The 15,887-nt window shown below is 39.8% G+C and overlaps 1 protein-coding gene across 2 annotated transcripts in view; it reads left to right on the top strand.

The window, feature by feature from the left end:
- Vcan (versican) overlaps positions 1-15,887 on the top strand; it is a 94,932-nt gene that overhangs the window by 72,089 nt on the left and 6,956 nt on the right. The gene's annotated exons all lie outside the window — the stretch shown is intronic.

The raw sequence follows: 15,887 nt of genomic DNA, 5'->3' as shown, positions 1-15,887 counted from the left end.
GAAAAGGTAACATTGATGTGGGTTTGCCTTTAAAAGATTATTTTCTTTTTTGAGACAGGGTTTCTCTGTGTGGCCTTGGCTGACCTGAAAGTCATTTTGTAGACCAGGCTGGCCTAGAACTCACAGAGTTCTTCCTACCTTTGCATCTGGAGTGCTGAGATTAAAGGCATATACTACCACTGCCTGGCTGGGTTTGTCTTTAAGTCCAGAGATACTTTCTCTCTCTCTCTCTCTCTTTTTTTAATAAAATAGACACACAATTCTGTCAAGGAATGTATTGTGACAGAAAAATAGCTTTGAAAAGAATAAAAATTATGCAATAATAGTCAATAACCTAGAGAAACATTTTAAAGAGACAGAGAAAAGAAGAAATTACAGCTGCTAAACCATTACTCTCTCCTTTTTTTTTTTTTTTTTTTTTTTTTTTTTTTTTTTTTTTAGCAGAAAGGAGCCATCACTACCCTTTTACAGAAACAGAAGGTTCTGTGCTTTGTCCTCAGTGTTTTGGGCTATGAGAGAGAACAGGAAGTGCTGACAAATTCAGAGATGTGCACTGGACTTGTTTGTATATTTCTAACCAAAAGAAAGGGTTTCATGTGATTTGGCAGGGAATGATACAAAAATGAAACCCTCATATATAATTATTTTTCTTTTTTTCTTTTTATTTTCATTTTATATTAATCACAGGTTATTTAATTGGTATCCCAGCCATAGCCCCCTCCTTCATTCCTCCCAATCCCACCCTCCCTCCCTTATCTCCTCACTGCCCCTTTCCAAGTCCACTGCTAGGGGAGGTCCTCCTCTCCTTCCATCTGACCCTAGATTATCAGGTATTTTCAGGACTGGATGCCATGTCCTCCTGTGTGGCCTAGCAAGATTGTTCCTCCCTTGTGGGGGGGGGGGGCGTTGAGTTCATGTCAGAAATAGTTCCTGTTCCCCTTACTAGGGAAACCCACTTGCTTACTGAGCTACCATGGGCTACATCCGAGCAGGGGTTCTAGGTTATATCCATACATGGTCCTTGGTTGGAGAAACAGTCTCATAGAGGACCCCTGTGCCCTGATATTTTTTTGTCCTTGTGGAGCTCCTGTCATGGACAGGGGAAGAAAGAGAAAACAAGTAACAGAACAGGAGCCTTACTGCAGAGGACCTCTGAAAGACTCTACCTAGCAGTGTATTAAAGCAGATGCAGAGACTCATAACCAAACCTTCGACAGAGTACAGGGAATCATACGATAAAAGAGGAAGTTAACATGACTGGGATAATTATTTTTCTTAATTTAGGTTTTTCAAAGTAACAAATGGAGAGATGATAAATGTTTGAGGTGATAAGTTACTCTAATATGATCATTTCATGTTGCTTATATAGACTGAAATATCACACTACATCCTACAATATTTAAAAAAAATATTTTTAAAATTCTGTTCTCCCGCAAAATAAAAAAATCTTTAAGCTTGACGTTTTCAACTGGGAAGTCTTAGAAGGCTTTCTTTAAGATATTTGTGCATGTTTCATTTGTGATGTGGTTTCAGCTATAAGCCAAAAGCCACATCTCTGTGAACAAGAAACACTGCATGTCAATATTAATTTAGTTATGTTAAACTTTATTATCCCCAAAGCCAAGGAAAACATATGCTCTTTCTTCAGCCTTTAACATATTACTGATGAAGAGAAGACTGTAGATTTCTTTCTACCAAAGACCTCTACATTGCCAATGAAAAATTTTACTTCTGCTGTGGTTTAATTTGATTTGAATCAACAGCTGTTTCTTCTGAACTTACATGCAGGAAATTATGAGTCACCCTGTAGTTCTAGAACATAAAACTCTTGTCTCTACCTTTTGTTCTTGTTGCTCAGATGTCTAATGATGGGTTTTAAGTCGCTGAAGTACAGTGCCACTGCTGGAAAATCATCTTGTAATTGACAAGTCTACCTTGCAAGTGAAGAAAACTTAATGAACACTGGGCCCCTTTAGCACTGTCGCATGAAACTTTAGAACCCCATGCACATGTTTAAATTTAACTGCTAATTAGTTTAAGGCAATGCATAACCGTGGAAAAAGCAAAGAAAAAGAAGTTGAATGGTTTTGGCACTTTCTCTGGCATTTGGTTCCTTCGCATTTTATGACTGTCGACTTGTGCAAACAAGCTTGAGTGGAGGGACCCTGGCACAGTGCTTGGCATGGATTAAGCGCATGTTGCTCCATGGGGTTTTGCCTGCGGCTCCAGCCCCACAGCAGTCTCAAGGTGGGATAGCTCACATCGCTCTGGTAATTACCACTTTGTCAGCCGGTGAGCTCACAGCACTTCACAATATTACTGCCATGCTCAAGAGTGGCCAGACTGTCTCTCCTGCAACGTTGCCAACTAGGAAAATAATGGGCGCATTGCCACTTTAACAGCTATCGGGAGACTCCGTGTTAATTTTCCTTCCCTTCAGCACATTCAGCTTGGTAGAGTCCAACTGCACCCTTCAAGTAGGCAGTGATACCCAAACAAACGTCTCTTTCTCTTCTGAAACAAAGCTGCGCTTTTCTTCTCAGTTGTGGGTTCAAGTAAATGATAACAGAAAAGCCATAACCTCCCATAAAACATAAATAAATCAGGGCCCAGATGAGAGTGCAAAGATTAAAAGAGGGAATATCTTCCTTGCAGGAAGGCATTTGCCCTATTCAAGTAGAATAGTTGAATGTGACCCTACAAACAAATGCCTGTTGTGTTCCACACTTGTTCAGGAGGGAAAGGTGTTTGGACGTTGCCAAATGTTTTGATTTTTGTGATGAGGGGCCCTCATGGCTTTTTTTTTTTTTTTTTTTTTTTTTGGTCTCAGATAACCATTTGCCCTGTGTTCTGGAAGACTAAACACAGGACAAATGAGTGGTTACCTGTTGAAAAGCTAACATCTTGTGTGTGTGTGTTGTAGGTGGTTACACATCCTTTTGCACAAGTGTTTTGTTTATGGAACTTGTTTGCATTTTTTGGAGATAGTCTGCTTGCCCTTGGTTGCGTGGGCTATATTTGGATTTGTTTGTAGCTCCTGGAGTCCAAGAGTGGTGTAATGGGTCCCAGATTATCAAAAGAGTTTGCACAGAGAAGTCAGCACGTAGCACAGGTGTGTTTCAGAACTTGAGTTTTCAGACTCGCACAGTGTGCGTTTCACTTTCGTGCACTGGTGCATAGTTGTTTATTGCAAATTAAAGATGTTCAGTGCATCTACTAGATGTAACTTTATTTCTGAAGAAATTTCACCATCTCTGGAAATCATCAGCTCCTGTTAATAAGAACATGGGAAATCAAGCTTTTGTAGGTGCTTGTCTTAGAATATTCAGATGACAGCTGTGATAGTCAGTGATACTGGCGTGGGGTTAGAAAACATGGGTTAGCCACGCTCCGTCTAGTACTGAAGTTGTTCACTCACAAAGCCACATAGGAGCTTTTATTTTATTTTATTTTATTTTCTCTCAAGGTGGAGTTAATAACTGTAATTCTAAATTCCATCTTGGCAGACAAAGCACTACCATACTGACTGGTCTATGTCTCCACCTAGCGGTGACAGTGGGCTTTGTGTTTTAAAAAGCGTGTCACTAGAATATGCAGGAAAGTTGTTTAGGTTCCAATAGCCTTGTAATGTTGTAAACCAAATAGTTAAATGCAAAATGAGATAATTTGCAAGAATAGCAGGAAGCTAACATAGACTCCTAAGCTTGAGAACGTCTGGCTGATAAGGTTAGAATTAGTACTGCTCTTCCCAGTCCTTCTCTATGTGCACAGCAAAGAAACCACCACAACAGGTCCTTGGCTGCCTTTCTGGGCCGCTGATCTGAGAGGACTTCTGTGGTTTAGTATAAAACTTTTCTTTTCTTTCTGTGAACTGAACTATCTGTGTTTTGGGCAAAAGGATCGATGAAAAGCAGGAATTGAAGTTTTCATGGAAAATAAATCCAAACTATAGTTGGAAATTTAGTAAATTTCCCTCCAAATTATCTCTGGAAAGGTGTCAAGATTCCTTTTGTCAAGAGGGTGTGCATGATATTTAAATGTTTTTAGCACCATCAAAACAGTTCCAAAACAGGGTCTTTAATTAGCTATTCCAGATAATCCAAGGTATGGTGAATTTTAAAATATAAAACATGATGTCATGTAAGCCGAAGAAGTGTAACTAAATATCTGGCTGATACAGAGAGAGTAGGGTCCTGGCAGTAACACATTCAAAATTTATAATGCCAGTGGTATTTGAGATAATCAGAAGTGCCATCTTGAATTGTCCAGGATGGCCAGCCAGCATTTACAATTGGTTGTCAAGTCCACATAATAGACAGCTCAGACTTCCCTTCTTGCAAGGAATATGTCTGTCTACTCCTCTGGCTACTGTGGTTATTGTTAGGAAACATGGGGATGTAGAGAAATGTGCGCCTGTGAGCCTGTGTGCCCGTGGAGGTTACACGAGGGTTCACAAATCACACCACGAGATTGGTTCCACGTGGGAGGTTTATTAGGGGAAGAGGGAAAGGGAAAGGGGGGCGCCCCAGAGAGAGAGAGAGAGAGAGAGAGAGAGAGGACAAGAAAGTAAGGGAGTAAGAGAGGAGCCACGTGTCAGGGTGGGCCCTTTAAGTTGGAAGGTAACCATGCCCTCCAGGTGTGGTCACCTTACTGGCTGACGACACATGACAGGTTGCTGGGCAACCCAGAAGCAGCAAAATATTAACAGTCCTCCCTTTTTCTATAATTAAAAATAGGGAGCTTGGGCTGCCTTTTATAAGGTAAGTTAAAGTATATAAATTTAGGCTCATTGGAAGCAGCTCTTGGTTGTCATGTAAGAGGTTGAGAGAGAGAAGAATTACAGCAACAAAATGGTCAGGTTGCAAGGTTAAGAATAAGAGAAGTCTCTGCCCTGGAAAATTTAGGATAGAGGGTTTAGGGTAGAGGGTTGTCCACAGAGAGAGTTGCCAGCCACGCAAGGCAGCAGCAGGTAGGGACTGGGGAACGCTGGGAGAACCTGGAGCCACTTGTCCTGGTCCTGAAGCACACCATTTCAGCCTTTTGTTAACAACAAGTGAATAAAGGGTGTAGATTTTCTTCTGGCTACTTCTGTGACCCCTGCTGACACTGGGGGTGCTGTAGGGAGGTCAAAAGGCTGAAATGTTGGCCAAGTCCCGGAAGAATTGGCTGCTTTGATGCTTTCCAGGGTCTGCAAGAACATCCATGGCTGGGAGGGAAGGTGCAGGTCCAGCTTGCTGGAAGTCTGTGAGGTCAGAATTGAATACCTGCAACTTGTTGAACGTCTGTGAGGTCAGAGTTGAACACCTGTAGCTGCTTTAGTGCTGTTGTGGCTATAGGAAACATCTGTGTCTGGCAGGACACTGAAACACATATATAGGCAAAAGATAAAGTTGAGTAGGGAGAAAATCCTGTAGGTATATGTTGAAAGGTTTGGATTGATGAGGCTTGTACATGGGAATCTCTGTCTACCTGGAGGGACCTTTATTTACCCAGTCACTGGCAATATTTAAAGAAGGCTTTGTTTTTAATCTGTCATTGAGGTGAGGTTTGGTTACAGAAGCATGTAAACTTAGAGGCCCTAGTGCCAGCTGGCACTAAGTGTAGAAACCTGAAATTCTCCAGCCTGTCTGGAGGAACGGGCATCTGGGCATCTCCCATTGGGGGCAGAGAAGTAGAGGAACCATGTGAGAGAGGGGATCTTCCCATGAGTGAGCGCGTGCACGAGTGAGGGGGGAAGGAACCCGTAGAGGGGGTATACCGCCCAAGGGAGAGTGTGGCCCGAAAATGAAAGTCAGCATAGAGGGTCAAACCTAGACAATTAAGGCTACGGCTGAGGGGGGGTCCCTCCATCTCAAAAGATAGTAGAAAGTTGCCAGAGCTCTGTGGTCAAGCTTCCCCTACCAAGAGAGGCGTGTATGCTGAGAAAATGGAATGAACTCCCCAATCTAGCCAGTGGTTGCATGCAGTAAATAGCAGTTTGGTAGCCAGGAAAGGAAGTCCCAAAACCAGGGAAAGGGGTGGAGTCCCACCTTTTGAGATAGGCAATAAGTGCAGTACTTATCTGGAGTCTAGTTGTCCCGAGAGGTAGATTTAGGTGGACTTTCTACAGCTTAAAAGAATTACTTTTAAGGTTTAAGAAGGAGATAAAACTTTAGACATGTTAGTATCACAATTGTAGTGTGCATTGAGAAAAAGGCAGTAGGCATACATATGTGTTAACGGCATAAGTATATTTTAAGGTGAGCTCGGAAAAGGCAAACGCCTTTTATGAAATAAAAGGGAAACTCACTTGATTTTAACTTTAGTATAAGCATAGACCTATGGAGGCTTACAATCTTGAGCTTAGGACTATAATAGTGGCATAGTGGTATAGTGGAATGTTTTTGTATTAGAGTTAGATTAATAAATTAGAGTCCTACTGATAAAGGTCAAAACTCTGGACAGTCATTACAACAGTAGCATAACAACAGTAGCATAACAGGAAGAAATATTAAGCCTTTTTACCTATTTAAGATACCTTAAATCATCTTAGACCTTGTAACCTTTATAACTTGCATTTACCAACCTTAAAACATATTTTAGAACCCTCAAGTATTTATAAACTGCATTACCAACCTTAAGACACATTTTAAGACTCTCAAACATGTATGACTTGTATTTATTAACCTTAAGACATCTCTCAGATATGTTTTTTGAGAGGGACCTATGTGTTTAGTTATTTACCATGAGACATAGTTGAAACTGCTATGAACATTTATTGTCCTTTAGCTAAAGGGATAGTAAAAAGTTTTATTTAGGCCTGTTTTTTGAGTCTGGACTGTGTCTAGGCCTGAAAATAGCAGCTCTAGTGCTCCATCAATTCTATTGATCAATGCCAAAACTCTGAATTTCTGAAATCTTATAACATAAGCATAACAATAGCAAAGAGGAGGGCGGAATTTAGACTATCTCCTATTTTTAATCTGCTTTAAAAGATTTTTATATTATTATAACTCATTTATATACCTTAAAACATTTACTTAAGACCCTCTAATTTTGTTTTGCATTTATTAACCCTGAAACATTTTCTCAGACCAAATAACAACATTCTCTAGATTTTTAAAACCTAAACTCCTATATCCTCAGATCCTACATAAGCTATATATATATTTTATCTAGCGAAATATCTTAAACTGATCAGTGAGCTAACAGTGGATCTAATTGTCTGCTCTTTAGCTGCAAAGCTACCATTAGCTTAGCATAGCCATCAAGGTGATCAGAGACCTGAGAAGGATAAGTTATGAGCTAAATAAATATACCAATCTATGTGCCAATCAAAATGACAGAGATGACTAGGTAGTCCATCACCTAGGCAGTGACCCTGGCTCCTGTGGTCCCATAATGTCATGGGCAGAGGTGGTCCAGCTAGGCACAGAAGATGAGACTGTTTCTGTGGAGAAAGAAAGAAACAAGAGAATGGCCTCACTTCGCCCTTAGCAACGTGAAACATTGACTCTCCAGATGTCCACAGTTTTGTCCACAGTTTAGGCTGGGCCCTAGCAGTGGGCCAGTTGAGGCAGTATTGCCCAGTGGTTAGCATATCACAATCCAGAGTCGAAGTCATCTGTCATTGTGCCCAAATCTTATCGGAGACCTTGAGGATCTACTGCCAGGATTTTGGGACTTTCTGTCACAATAAACCTACACAGTTAAAATGCCATATTCATCCAATCTCTGACAAGCTTGAGGGCCAGCATATCTGAGTTACTCTTTGTTTATCTTTATCATGTGCTCTAAATTGTGTCCTATAAAATAGAATGCTTTCTAGAACCATATTTTAAGTAGATTTATAAAGGCATTTATACCCATCTTAGGCTTAACCTTAAAAAAACTAAACAAAGACATAGCTCAACATCTTAACCAACTGCAGTTGTTAGCATAACTTTAAATCTGCCCTTTCTGAACTAAAATCAAAGCAAACCTTTTAATCAGATACAGTTTATAGAGAGGCTAGCAAATCTTGTCGCTCCTACCACTTGCATTAAAACTGAACAGCAAAAAGCTTTGCACTTAGCACTAATTAGAGGACTGAATATTAACTGAGACCTAAACAAAGATCGCAGCGAACCCTTGAACTATAAGTTTAAGACCAACGATTTAGCAGAACCATATAAACCAGATTTAAAATTAACCAAGTATATTTTAACCTTTTGATAGTAGAGATGTAGCAAATTGCCTCAGTTTTAACATAAATACCTCTAAAATTAATAGATCTTAATTTAAAATATTGATAAACAATTTGTATGTAACAATGAACCCCTAAGCAGAACAGTATAAAGCGATTTAATAGCCTTATATTTTAAACCAACTCAATTTGAACAGATATTTGTAACTTTGAAATTTTATTATTATATAAAATTTATTTTGAAGCAGGATAGTAAAATATAACCTTGAATTTTTATAAAAATCCATACCAACTTGAAATGAGGCCTAAAAGACAAGATAAACAGTTAATTATGGCTAAGCCTTATGAATATAAACCCAATGAGAAAATTATAAAGATTATATAAAGCATATAGAGTGGCATATAGAAATCAGGAAGAGAGCTTTTAAATAGAAGCCGCTTGGGAAAGGGGCGGGGGGGATCGTTCGCAGACGGCTGGAGAAATGCACACGGGAGGCGGGGCCTCTTTGCCCGACTCTAAGATGGCGCTGGCCACTTGGAAGCCTCTGATGAAACCAAGGTCCCGCCCATTTTTTCCCAAAGCCAAGATGGCCGCGCCCAGGGATTCCTGCGGGAATTTTAAATTTCGCAAAACTCCCTACCAAGTTTTGAAAAGTCGATTCCCGCACTGTGTGTCTCTGCGTCTCGGAGCGCTGTCGGCCGCCGGGACTGGCGCGACTCAGGCTGTTAACCTCGGCATAGAGTCGGGCCTGACCGCCTGCAGTGGAACCGGGCATGGGCGAGGCGGCGGCATTGCGGCAGGCGGTGGGGTGGAACTTTATCTGCTGGGTCAAAGGCAGAACTCCTTAGATTGAGGTTTTATGGTTAGGAGGAGTTTAGTAGGAGAACAGGAGGAACAGAGAGGAGTTTTAGAGCAACGAAGAATGAAAGCCTGGGTACCTCCTTCCCTTTACCAGTTTGCTGAGAATGTTTGAGATTCCGTAAAATATTGGGATTTAACGTGCTGTTAATCAGCCAATTTGGACCCTTACCTAAGAGTATGTAGGCCAGGTTTTATTATAGAGGCGTATGAGTTTGGAAGTTTTTTAACTGGGGTTGTAAATCCAAAGTCTTAAAACTTTTTAGAAGACATCCCAGTGGAGAAGCTGAGGGAATAAACGGCGTATTGTGGGCGTTATCCATCGGGAGGCAAGAGAGAGGCCTTTATTGGCGTCCCAGAAGAAGGCGAGTCTCTAGAGAGCAGTCCGGTCTGGTCCAATATCTCGTCAGATTTTGGCCAGGGATCGGGGCACGGTGCCCGTGGCATGGCCGAAAGAACACAGTTCTACCTAGCTAGGGCTTTCTGCAAGAGCAGGTCGAGAGAGAGAGAGAGAGAGAGAGAGAGAGAGAGAGAGAGGAGAGAGTCAGTGAAAAAGAGAGAGAAAGAGACCATGTGTAGAGAGAAAGCTCTCCCAGGGTAAACTAAGGCCCTAATAGATGTGGGGTCTAGCAAAAGAGCAGTGGGGAGGTGCTGGACTCTCATCGGTCACTCTCCCCTTGCCCAGAGAAACGTTTATGATGACCAAAAGGGAAACTCACCAATCCAGCTGGTGTTGGATGTCTCTGTAGCAAACTGGTAGCAAGAAAGTGGAGAGATCGGGTGGATTTGGAGAAAAATAGGTCTCCAGAAGCCCCGTCGGGGTGCCGGCATTACCCGCTCGGTGTGTCCACTGGAGGGGACCTATCCCGGCCAAAACGCACCAATGTTAGGAAACGTACAAATGTAGAGAAACGTGTGCCTAACAGTTATTCTTTGATAGATTTCAGTAGAAATTAACCTGCTACACGAATCTGTATAAATAAAGACATGCTCAAGTTCTTCCACAGACTGTCTAGGTGCCAATGATTACTAGGACTGTATGAGTAGACTCTTGTGCATGCATGTGTGTGTATGTGAAAGAAAGGTACATCTCAAAACTATGGCTCACATGCAGATGAAACATTATTATTTTATGTCTATGACAATTCTGTTTCCTTTTTTCCCCCCATTGTACTAACTAGGAGTCTGCAGAAGACACCCAGAGTCTCTAAAGAACAATTCTTTAGGGAAAGCAGTGCTCATTGATTTTTCACTGTGGTTATTTGACTAAATTAAATAAAGTTAAGTGAAAAGAATGTGAAGGAGGTCTAGCTATTGCTAAGGTTCTTATTTAAAAGGTCTTAGTCTTAAGATGACAATATGAGTTTTAAACAGGGTGCTTTTAAAAGCTTTCTTTTAGATTGATTTGTATGTGTATTGTTTTGTCTCCATGTACTTACATGCACCATGTATATGCCTGGTGCCTGCAGAGTTCAGAAGAGGATAATCAAAGATGATGTCTGATCTAGTTCACCATGTGGGTGCCAGGTCATCCACAAGAGCAACAAGTGGGCGTAACCACTGAACCATCTCTCGAGTCCCATTTAATATCCTAATACAAGGTGAATTCCTTCACCTTGTATCTTAAGGGTTTTAATTTTCAAACTTATATCCACCTCTTTTTAAATGAAATATTAAATACTTATTACCACTTTAAAAAGAAATATATTTTATTAATGCTTTGAGAATTTTATAAAATGTGTTTTGATCATATTCACCCCTCACTCCTCCCTCAATTCACTTAAAATTTTATTATGTATTCTTTGGTAATACCATACATGGAGGTAGTGTTTTTAGATCCTCTCCATGCTCCCCAAGGACTCCTAGACACTATCCTCCTCCTTCTGCTTCTCACGATTTCTTCCAAAAATCCTAGTATAGACAAACAGAATTCCCAAACAAACAATAACAACAAAACAAAACAAAAAGCGAGTAAACAAACAAAAAACAAAATAAAAACAAAACAGAAATTCAAATATTATTTTGGAGTAGTGCATGGGCAGAGAGAGTAAACCAGTTCATGTTTAAGAAACTTGCTTAGACCCTTGCTGTCCAGATGTTCACACACTCCCTCAGCATTTAACTGCTCCTTACTTTTGCCAACTGAAGACCATTCCAATATGCCCATCAGCGCAGTAGCAGCTAGTGCCTGATAGCCTTGTTTTCTTCCTTAGAATGAAAGCAGTACTGAACGCTGACCCCAAGCCTGCTCTTTCTTTCTCTGTAAAGAATGGAGTGAACTCAGCGTTTATTTCTCTTATATGGAGATAGAAAAGGTTCTAATAGCACTTACAGAACAGCAGCTCTCTATTTCTGCCTATGGAAAGGTGAATTAAGCAAATCACAGTGTTTCAGTTTGTCTGTTCATGCTTGGGATGCTGATTCTTTGCTGAGATTTTTTGCACCTTTGATCATGTTGATGTGTTACATATTTTAAAAGATAAAATATCACCCACTATGTATGAATGGGTATTGTGACTTCCTAGACTCCATTTAATCAGCAATTCTCCTTGTAGTACAATATTAAAAACTGCCAAAAGCTGACTCCAGTTCCCATCCAACACTACCCACCTGCCATGCTGAGTCAATGAGAGAACCACAGAGATGGGGAAGCACACTCTTTCTGCACCCATTTAAAGAAAAACCCATTTAGTTGCTTTGAAATCTGAGGACATTCCCTGGAAGTTAGGATGCTGCCAACCTGGGAGGTCATGTGCGCTGCAGGAACCAGCAAGAAAGACTTTATAACAAATAAGTAAGCATTTATAATTTGGTAGACTTAGATGGCTAAGTTCAGTCTGCTCTGAGCTTTTCTCCAGCAACATTAGGATTGGTTTGAAACAGCTTTCTTGTATGTGGAAACGAGTTCTGTGTAACAGAACCATACTTACTAGCTGTTGGAGTTCATCCAGGGTTTTTCAACCGTTTTATTATTTTGGCAGGTAAATATATTTGAATTCAGTTGTGGGGAAGGTAACTGAAAAATAGCTGAATTTAATGTAATTGAAATGCTTGCTATTTGAGAACTTGTTTTGCAGGTATGGAGAACTAGTTACTTAATTGAAACTCCCAGAGTAATTTTGTCATGTGATACAAAGCATTAAACAATTTCATAGTGGGTCAACTAATTATCTTTTAATAAAGCAGAAGAAAATTCTGCATCTGAGTCGACATTCTTTTATGTCAATCCTTTGGATTTTATGTCAGAGTTTTTCTTTGCCATCAGAGAAGAACTAATGAACAAAATGATTTTGGCATTTTCTCTTAAGACAACAGTTCAGGGTTTGTAGTGAGAAACCCTATCTCAGAGGTGTATCTAAGTAGACACGTGGCCAGCAGCTATTGTGGTTAAAGGTTTTAAAGACAATTTTTTCAAACCATGCTGGCTTCTCAGAATAATTCTTAGTTTGCCAAACCAGTCCCAGGAGTGGTTTGAATCAGTTTTGCTCCGAATAGATCATCCAAGACTACAAAGCAAGTTTGAAGCTGGCCTGGGCTTTGTGGTAAGAACTTACTTTAAAAACAAAACAAAGTACGGCATGGTGGCACATGCCTGTAATCCCAGTACTCAGGGAGGCAGAGGCAGGGTGGATCTGAGTTTGAGGCCAGCCTGGTCTATAAAGCGAGTCCAGGACAGCCAGGGCTACACAGAAAAGCCCTGTCTGGAAAAAACAAAAACCAAACCAAAACTTCAATAATGAAAACCAAAACCAAAATCAAAACAAAACAGGAAACCACCAACACCCAAGATGCTTGTTCATGACTCCACGGAAAGGAAGGCATTTAGCATGGGATGTGGTGGGGTTTTCTCTGCTTGTTTGAAGAATCTTTATTTTGCTTCTAGAGACAGAAAAGTTGAGAGCTTACCTTCTCATAAATGGATTGATTTCCTCAGGAGGGATTTCTCCCTAATATTTAATGTTTATGAAAAATACATTATTGAATCTATAGTCAAGTTTTTATTTACTTATTATCTTTTGCTCATTTGCCATAAAATTTAAACAAGCCTATAAAAAATAAAAATGGAACATCAAGCAGGAATTTCATTTATGAGACAATTTGGCAATAACATGAATAAATTTGTAGCATCCAAGCCAAGGTAAATGACACAATTGAGTTATCAGGAGGCAATAGTGTGACATTTGGGCATTAGTCATTCTTATACATAAAACTAAAACTCAGTCCTGAACAATGAAGCCAGAGCTCTGCCGAATGACAAAAACAAACATTTTGAAACATTCCTAGGTTGCCAGATGCAATTCTCAGCAAAGACAGTTACATCTTTTTCATGTTTAAGTCCCAAGAAGCAGTTTGCTAGCATAGAACTCTAATTAATTTCAGTGTGAAATGGCACAGGTGCTCTTTTGACCAGTAGAAAATATCAACTAAAAAGTACCATGCTGTCAAGGGGCTTTGGGAATGTGAAGTGGTGTCTGCTGAGGTTAGTTTAAACCAGCTTGGCCAGAATCGGTGAATACTTTTGATAAATGCATAGATAATAATTTAATAAATTTACTTTCACTGATTAGAAACATAACTGTCTCTACTTTGTAGAATTTAGAAAATAAGTAAAAATATGGAAAACTTAGTGCACTTTATAAAACTTTATAAGGTTTTACTGGATTTGGGGTTGGTCTTATACACATAGTGATAGCATCTGAAACAGTGTGTGAGTTTGGTATCATATATCTTAAGTTATATTCTCATTGCTTTGAATACTCTTTAAGGATAAAATATTTAGTGGTTACATAATATACCATTTTCCTTGCCACATCAAAATTTATTCAAAATACGGTCTTCTGATATAGCACTTTCCATTTAACTTTCCTGTATAGAATGTTTATTCTAAATGTTTCTGTCTTTGCTTGATTTTGAGAATACAATATTGGGAACAGAATTGTCAATCCAAACTTTTGAGTTTCTTGCTGTACTTTGTTAAGCATTATCAGAAAGTTTATTTCTACCAGCTAAATTATGGCAGCAATCTCCTCTAGTCTTTGCTAGCAGCAAGGGATATCTTTGACTAGGATAGTAAATTGGATTGGCAAGAAATGTCCACAACCTTCATTATTTCTAAATGTCAAAGTACTGAAGCTGCATGTATACCATGTGTATCTTCAGTCACTCAGGATGCACCAAGGAGTAAAGAAAATAAGCCAAAAACCAGTTTTTCCTGAGCACATATTTACTAGGTAGAAGGAAGACGACAAATGAGTAACGTGTATAAAAAGAACACAGTGAATGTCAGAAAGACAATATTGGAGAGCAGCCTGGGAAAACGAACGACTGACGGACAATTGCACAACTTCACTCACACCCCCTGAGTCCAAGGAGAGCTGAGCATGGACATGGATGAGGGGCCGTCCCCTGGTGAACAGTCATCCCACTGGAGATCACAGCCCTAAAGAAAGCTGACTCTCCCTCGCTTAGCAGCTACTCACTGCCAAGATGTCTCAGCAGTGATGGAGTCGCATGTGCCCCTCCCCTATCCATGCTGGGATGTTGGTGGCTTCGTCTGGTCCAGATATTTGGCAGGAACCCCCAGCTGCAGTTAGTTCGTGAGCGAATATTTCTATAATGTCCGGATAGGTTGCTTTTCCGTAGCCTCTCTGATCTCTGACTCCAACAATCTATCTGCCCTGTGTTCATTCATTCATTCATTCATTCAGTCACGGAGACGGCAGATTTCTCACCTCCGCTTCGCTGTTTGTGAAAGTGGAGTGTAAACAGAAAAAGCGTGGTGGAGGAGGGTGAGGGATGAAAAGTAGAAGTAGGGGAATATAAACAAAGAAAAGGAAAAGAGAAACTTGGAAATCCATCAGAGCAAATACCAGTTTCTGACTGCAAGAAAACTACCAGTCCGAGTGCTTTAGGGAGTGGGGTCCCCTAAGCAGCTTCCTGGGGCTCTGGATTATGACTTTCTTTATATTTCTAGGGCGGCATTTAAATTAATGTCAGGCCTGAATGAGATTTTCCTCAGAAAAGTAAGAATGCATTTTTGTTGTGTTGGTAGAAGACGCAGGCTATTCAGCTTCCTGGCCCTGCAAAGTTTTATCACCCTTCAAAGACTTTTCACATTGCTGGAAACCTGCCTTCTTTCTTAGATTAGCATGGTGTAAAAGACTTTAAAGTAAAACTAAGCAAAGAGGTTGAAAGAAAGGCAGGTTATCAAATTTTAGGTCAAATTACAATCCCCCCTCCCAAGCCCAGAAGATTACTATTTTTAAAAGTCCTTAAAAGCATTTTTCTTTTCTGAGAAGAAAAATTATAGCCCTCTATGGCATAGTAATGAAATTTTCATTATTTTAATATAGGGTTTATTGATACCAAAATTATTTTTAACATTTTGCAAGTGTCCAAATAAAAAAAAATAGTATTTGAAAGTAAGATAGGTCTGAAATATGCATGTGTATAGTAATAAAACACCCACTGGTAAGATTAAGTAAACAGAAAGATTTTATAATATCCTCAAAATTCAGAATGATTGATTTTACTTTTCTTTTTCCCTCCAGTTTTATATTTTCTAAGTAAAAATCTTTACTCAATTTTAAAGCAAAGATACATTTAAAATTGAATGTAAAGAAAAACTAACAAATTTGTCCCTGTAGAGATAGTCACCCAGTTGCCCCATAAATCTGAGCTTGTGTTTTCTATTGTGTTCAAGAGGCCTCTTAGCACTGATCTTACTATTTCTACACATGAATTAGTCTTACTGTTTGGGCACATAAGACACTACACTAGGTAAAACTGAGGGTTAAGTCTAGGAAAAACATAACTGATTAGAAAGAGACTGTGAAATTTTTTATCTATTTCATTTTTACTGTT

Source organism: Psammomys obesus, unplaced genomic scaffold (assembly GCF_907164565.1).
Source record: "Psammomys obesus unplaced genomic scaffold, mPsaObe1.curated_primary_1811, whole genome shotgun sequence".
NCBI classification, from domain to species: domain Eukaryota; kingdom Metazoa; phylum Chordata; class Mammalia; order Rodentia; family Muridae; genus Psammomys; species Psammomys obesus.
The sequence above is the reverse complement of the archived record's forward strand: the minus strand, read 5'-3'. Positions and strand labels throughout refer to the sequence as shown.